Raw genomic sequence first — 6,985 nt, 5'->3', positions numbered from 1 at the left:
ACCTGATTGAACCTTGCAACATGCAAAACAGGTGCTCTACCATGGAGCTATGCTTCCTCTCCCTAAGGCAAAAGAAGGCGGAGCAAACAAAATGAAGCGATACTGATATGAAAACTGAGGAGGAACATCGGAACAGGAAATTTGCTTTGATGGATCTGATCAAAGGTTTCTTTGGCTCATTGCTCTTTGTCCAACAGAGGTCAGTCAGATGATCCTTAGCAGCTCACAAGCAGGGCACAAGGGAGACTGCCATTCTGTGTTGATAGTTCTCAACATCTAGTAGTCCCACAGTATTGGGATCAGGTTTAGAACTAACAGCCACAGATAAATCTGCAGGAAAAGCACCAAGGCTTTGAGGGACTGAGCATCTACCTTGCATACAGAAGTTCTCAATCTCTTGTATCTCCACATAGGGCTGGGAAAGAACCTTCACTAAAATATTGGAGAACTGCTACCACTCAGTGTTGACAATATTGAGCCAGCTAGATCAATGGATTGAATCCATAGAAGACAGTTTCCTAGTGTAAAACAAATAAGAAAATGAAGGTCATCTGTTCTATGGAACACCTACACTCTGCAATGCGGCATAACTCTTGAACAATCTTGAACAGTCTTGACCAATCCCTAGGACAGAGAGCAGTGTCAGAAGGTCTTTAGCTGTTAGCTTAATGGGCATCACTGTGGTCTCTAGGAACTAATTGACAAGGGAGCAGTCAATCTAGATGAACAGGAAAGCCTGGTTGAAATAAGGGCCACTGCAAGAGAAACGCATATTACATTGAAATCATGGAAAACCTCTTTAACAATCAGGATGCTTGACAGATTTGTGATAATGAGAAGCTGATGGGTAGACAGAGGTCTACAAGAGAACACTTTGAAGACATTTGTTCATTCTAAACCAGCAAGCACCTCTAGGAGAAGAATTTTAGCATGACTTGCCTTTCTCCTGACATTTTTTTGGGAGGAGGGGGTCATCACTGCATTTTAGTCCTGCCTTTCCTCCATGAAACTCAGGGAAGAACACCTTTTTCCTTCTTCTCACCCCCATTTTATCCACACAACACTCCAATGAAGTAGGTTCAGCAGAGGGTTGTTGATCATCAACCGGGGAGCTGTGTGGCTGAGTGGGAATTTGAATCTGGGTCTCCCTTGTCATAGGCCAGCACACTAGCTCCTACATAACATTGCCTTTGCATGCAGGGTGCTTTATTTTGCATGTAGGGACAGTCAAACTTGCAAGGAGGTGGGGATCAAGTGGCAGGCTAGTAGGGTGTAGGGTAGAAGGTTGGCAGGTCATAGTTACTAGGCAGCAGAGAGAATTGTCGGGATCTACAGGACCTGGGACAGCTCCAAGGTGGCATAAACATTGCTCCAACTAAAAGCAACGCAGTACTCAACCGAGACCACAATCCTATACACTTTCCTGGGAGTAAGCCTTTCCTCCTTGTCCCACCCCTTCCACTTGCTCCATTCTACTTCCACACAAATCTTACCTTCTCAGGCACATGCCACTCCTTCTGCTGGCATGCACGGGCCAATACAGGCCCATGTTATGTTATTATGAAGTGCATTGTGCCACTTTTGCAACAGCTAGCACTTGTGCAATGCATGCTCTACTGGCACTTGCGCTGTTTCGAATAGTGCCATTGGTTGGCAACCTTCAGTCTCGAAAGACTATGGTATAAACCTACAGCACCCAGTATTCCCAGACGGTCTCCCATCCAAGTACTAACCAGGCCTGACTCTGCTTAGCTTCTGAGATCAGACGAGATCAGGCATGTGCAGGGTAACAGTGGCTAGGTTATAGGGGTATTTCAGTATAGGCCCCTTCGAGAGGCCAAACTACACACAAGATTAATGGTTGGCAACCTTCAGTCTCGAAAGACTATGGTATAAGCCTACAGCACCCAGTATTCCCAGGCGGTCTCTCATCCAAGTACTAACCAGGCCTGACCCTGCTTAGCTTCTAAGATCAGACGAGATTGGGCATGTGCAGGGTAACAGTTGATATGTCATTTGGTTCTGAAAGGCTTTATTTTTTGCAGTCATCAGCAGCTTCAGCACAATGCTATCCAGACTGAGACCACAATAGGGGGGCGGGAGAAGGGGGATTTAGGGCCCAATCCTACCCAACTTTCCAGTGCTGATGCAGCCATGCCAGTGGGGCTTGCACTGCATCCTATGATGGTGGGACAGTCATGGAGGCCTCCTCCAGGTGAGGGAACATGTGTTCCCCTTGGGATTGCATTGTGATTGAAAAGCTGGATAGGATTGGGACCTTAATACTTTGCCCATGCCACAGTTTTGAGCTGGATCACCTCACACAGACTTTATCACAGGCGGTAAATTCCCATGGGTCCCTGTGGAAGTTTCCCACCTGGAGCAAACAGCAATTACAGGATTGGGAAACCAATCTGGATCATCAGAGGCAAAGGGCTGAAGCCCTTCGCCACCACCAGGGTATCAATCTAGATCCAGAATAGTGGCTTCCATTGGCAAAAGAAAAAGTACGCCCAGAATATGAAGTCCCTGGACCTCAGTAGGAATTTCTATAGTGACGCCCATGAACTCATTTATGCAAATACTATATGTTGGAGATTAGCTCTATGGCACTTATACTCAGATTTCTCATATTGGGCTTATTTGAGCATTATCCCAAACATGTTATACTTCAGCTTCAGTTAACATGATGTGCTCACTGGAGAAACCAAATTCATCTGGCTAATTAAACTAAACAATATTTTACTTAAAATGCAAGTTAAGCAGAAACCGGATGAGGAAACTAAATCCCAGGCTTGGAAATCCTTTCCGCCTCTCCCCACCTTCTAATCTAAACCATTGAGCATTTGAGTTCACTGTGTGCCTTATCTTAGCATAACAAATTTCTCTCCCTTTTTAGTTTGCAGCTTGGCTCACTTGCAAGAGCCACCTGAAGCATCCTGCTTTTTGTGTATTGGATTGTTGTTGTTGGGAGTTCAGTAGGATTGAGAATCACATATAGAAAACCCTGCTTTGGGGAAGAAAGTAGAATTGGCAATCTTCAGGTCCCTTGAATTATCATGAACTTGCTTCAATATTTTCACTAGCTGTCATTCACGTCACACCAATGAGATGGTAAGAGCTAGAAAGTCAGACTAAAGAAATAAATGGGTTTTATTGCTTTTCAGTACTATACAGAGAAACTGGAAAGGTTGTGTGGTGCAGTGGCTAGAGCACTGGGTTTGGCTGTAATATACCTGGGTTCAAATTCCGCCTTAGCTATGAAGCTTCCTGTGTGGCCAGTTTGTCAACTTTTTTTTTCTAGCAGTGCTTTTGCTACCTACGTGATATTCTAAAATGCAGCACATAGACTTTCCCCATCACTACATGGCATGCTTTTTAAAGCTTCCCCTGCTGAATCTCTCTTTGTTATGGAGTAAAGGAAGGCAGAAGACCCTGCTGCTGGGGTAGGAACACATTGCGTCATTTTGCCTCAGGGTAACAAACCTCACAGGCTTGTCGTGAGACTCAAATGTAGCTCTGAGATCCTGGGAGGAAAGCTGGGATACAAATCAGGTAACAAAATACATAAATAAATATGATGTACTTATTCTGAAATGGCCCCCCAAATCAGGGAAAAAACACAAGAGCTGTCTACCCTCTCTGTCTAGATAACCCAATACTGCCAGCCTGATACAGTGACTTACTTAAGAAACTGGGGCACAAACCTAGCAGGAAGCCAAATTCTGAACCGGGAATCCTTTTCCCAGTTTCTTTTCCTATCATGTGTGGGCAGGTTGTAGTTCCTTAGTCTTTAGGGGGAGGTACTCTGTACATCTAGCACTACATCAAGCATTCCAGGAGGTGAGCCCTAGGAAAGTTCGCCTGGAATATGTATGGACTTTTCCTCTTAGTCAAATCAGGTCCCTTCAAGCAGTTTATCAATTCTCTTTTATCATAGTAGCTGCCCAGATTTTCCACATGCTATGATTGATCCATGATTGTTGCTAACAGCAGCTCAGGTGGACATTGGAAGGGTACATGTCAGGATCTGGCAGTGACTGGCAGTGGCTATCTTTGAAGCCTGAAGTGCAAAATGATGCTCTTCTCCTGAGAGAACCCAATAATAGGTCAATACCTTTGTATTGAGACACAGAGGGCAGAATGGGTCAGGCAATAAAGGTTGGATAATGCCCCCAATTATCCTGAAAGTAGGAGAAGGTGTGTTGTACTTCTCTGAGTCTATGAAAGTCCTCCCAGTCTTGCCAGAAGAAAGGGTGTTTTGACATCAGCAAGGCTGACACACCATAAACAAACCATCAAACATCTGGGGGTGGTGAGCGCCTCATGTTTGTCCTCCTGCACCTCCCCCTGGGGGGGGAGGTCATGGGTTGTGACTCAGGTGGCGGCACTCCTTGTTCCACAGCACTACTGCCATGAATGTTCCTTGCAGAAGGCAGCTGTAGGGTTGTTTATCCACCTGGGTGTACCCGGATTGGGATCAGGGCAAAGGAATGGAAAGCCAGTCATGACATCCTTGTCTAAGAGAAGAGGCACTGAGGTTTCAAGACTGCCTGGAAGATGGTAACCCTGGCCTGAAATCCCTTCCTCTTCCTGAGCCCTGATCTCTGAGGACGGTCACTAGTTACCCTACGTGTGCTCAGAGGAACTCTTTCTCCCTCATCAGGAACTGTTTCTCCCTGAGTGTCAAAGCTAATGCTCTGAAGATGAGCTCTGACATTCAAACAACTTCTGACTGATGAAAAGTTAGTGTCACAATGTTCAATGAGGAAAGAACGATGAAGCCGCCTTAGGTAGACCATTAGTCCGCTTAGCCAAGAACTGTCAGCCCTCCAGGTCTCAAGCAGAGTCATTTCCAGAACCTCATCCTTTATTTTTCACATTTTTATGCCGCACTTCTTCTTCAGGGCTGCCCAGAACTCCTTCGCTCCTTAGTCCTCACAACAACCCTGTGGGATAGGTGAGGCCAAGAGATACTGACTGGCCCTTAGTCACCAGGAAGCTTCATGGTTGAGCAGGGATTTAAACCTGGATTTTTCAGAACGAAGTCCAACTCCCAAACCACTACACCATCTTGGCTTTCTCTTAAATAATGGGGACTGCACCTGGGAGCATACACAGTATGTTCTCTGCAATGTCTCCCCCCCCCCCCAGTCCCACATGCCCTGCTGGATCTGGCACTTCCAGAATACTCTGAAAATAACTGAGCTTAATTTGATAGGATGCATGAGAGTGTGCGTGATGGAAGTGAGAAATGGTCCCCTTCAGAATTCCTGCTAGGGAGCCATTCAGAAACTAGGGACCCGCCCTCCAGCACTCCTTGCTCTTCAGAACCAAATAGTGTTCTGAAGGTACTTAGACAGGTTCCACCTGTAAAGCTAAGTTGGGTTGGGAGACTAGCAGCAAGTCAATCAGGGACAAGGAGACCCACACTCCAATTCTCCAGCTCCAAAGAGAGAATGTTGCAAAGTTGTATAAACAGGTTCTGTCTCTGGAGCTAAGCTTGTTAATGCACCTTCAGAACATGCTCTCTTTGATGCTGACCTTTTGTCCCTGGTTGGCTAGCTGCTGCGTTTCCATTCCATCTCCTCTGGCCTCCTAGGCCAGTATGTCTGGGTGGGAGATCAGCAGCAAGCCAATCAGGGATGAGGGGATCGCTTGCCATTGCCGAAGAGAGAATGTTCTGCAGGTAAGTAAATAAGTTCTGCCTCGGAAACTAAGCAGAGCAGACCCAGATCACCCATCAACCCCACATACAGCATTCAGAGTGCCTTGGAGGAAGGGTGGCAAAGGAACAAGCCTGATTGTTAGGCTTGTTCTGGACAAAATCCAGCAGGGTGCTAATTCTGCCACGATGGAGGTAAGATCTCTAATTTACCTGAGGTAGGCAGTAAGAGTACAGTATCCTTATGAAAAAAAATAAATCCCTGTGAAGTAATACAGACCCACTCTCAACCCACTCTTAGGTTCATAAGACTTCCTTATACGAAGACCTTCATACTCCTTTGGATGCATTTGTGGTGTTGGCCAATTTGCACCTACTACTGGTGCTGACTTGCTGGTCTTACCTACCTGGCCAGCCCAATGCTTTTCACCAGTACTACCTGGGAATTTGCGATTCTCCTTGTGGTTTTCAAACCCCAAGTCTGCCAAAATTTAGTGCTGATGGATCAGGCTCAAGTCAAGCACACCTAATTTTAGTCGACCAGTTGCTGGAGGCCGACTGGGTCTGAAGATGCTGCATATTCAAGCCCCACAAGTTATTTGTACCCTTGGAGCCCACACGGATCTCTACACTTGCGCATGGAGTAGGCGGCACACACGTGTCTGTGTGAGTCACTTGGAGCATGAAGTGCAAACCGGGAAATCCAGGCCTGAACCATGCCTGTGGTGTGATTGTGGTGGGGAAAGACCCTCCAACCTGGGTCTAGGAGGAGAACTGCTTGGACTGCTAAGAGTTAACTCCGAGGAGTAACTCCACACAGGCACATCCCGAGGTTCTGCTTGACTTTCTCTTTTTTAGGGCTGCGTGCAAACAGGATCCCTGTGCCGGCGGGTGGGCAGACATTGTGGAGACAGAAGCCTATTTTACTACAAGGGAGGCTGCCAACTAAAAATGAGAGTGAGAGACAGTATGGGGGGAGGGGGGAAATTGACTAACTTACATTTAAATCCTTGCTGGGAGTTCTGGGTGGTTTTTGTTTTTTTCCTTTCCTTTTCTTTTCTTTTCTTTTTTCTTTTTAAAGAACACAGAGTTCTGTGCACCTCTGCCTGTTGCTAAAGGCAATCCGAATGTCCAACCCAACTTCAGAGAAAATGAGCAGAGCTTAGCCCTGAAACCTGTTTTCAAAGCCAGGCGTGGGGTAATAGTAAGCCATGGACTCCGAGGATGTACGGAATGTTTTATTTTCTTCGGCAGCTAGATGTGCACAGGCTGTTGTCCCCGACTACCCATTCGCACACAGGATTAAGGCCTTATAGGGCA

The 6,985-nt window shown here is 46.3% G+C and overlaps 1 pseudogene; it reads right to left on the bottom strand.

The window, feature by feature from the left end:
* Nucleotides 1-1,684: 1,684 nt before the first annotated feature.
* On the bottom strand, nucleotides 1,685-1,802 carry LOC136655162 (5S ribosomal RNA; annotated as a pseudogene).
* Nucleotides 1,803-6,985: the final 5,183 nt, after the last annotated feature.

This window comes from Tiliqua scincoides, chromosome 5 (assembly GCF_035046505.1).
Source record: "Tiliqua scincoides isolate rTilSci1 chromosome 5, rTilSci1.hap2, whole genome shotgun sequence".
Taxonomy (NCBI): Eukaryota; Metazoa; Chordata; class Lepidosauria; order Squamata; family Scincidae; genus Tiliqua; species Tiliqua scincoides.
The sequence above is the reverse complement of the archived record's forward strand: the minus strand, read 5'-3'. Positions and strand labels throughout refer to the sequence as shown.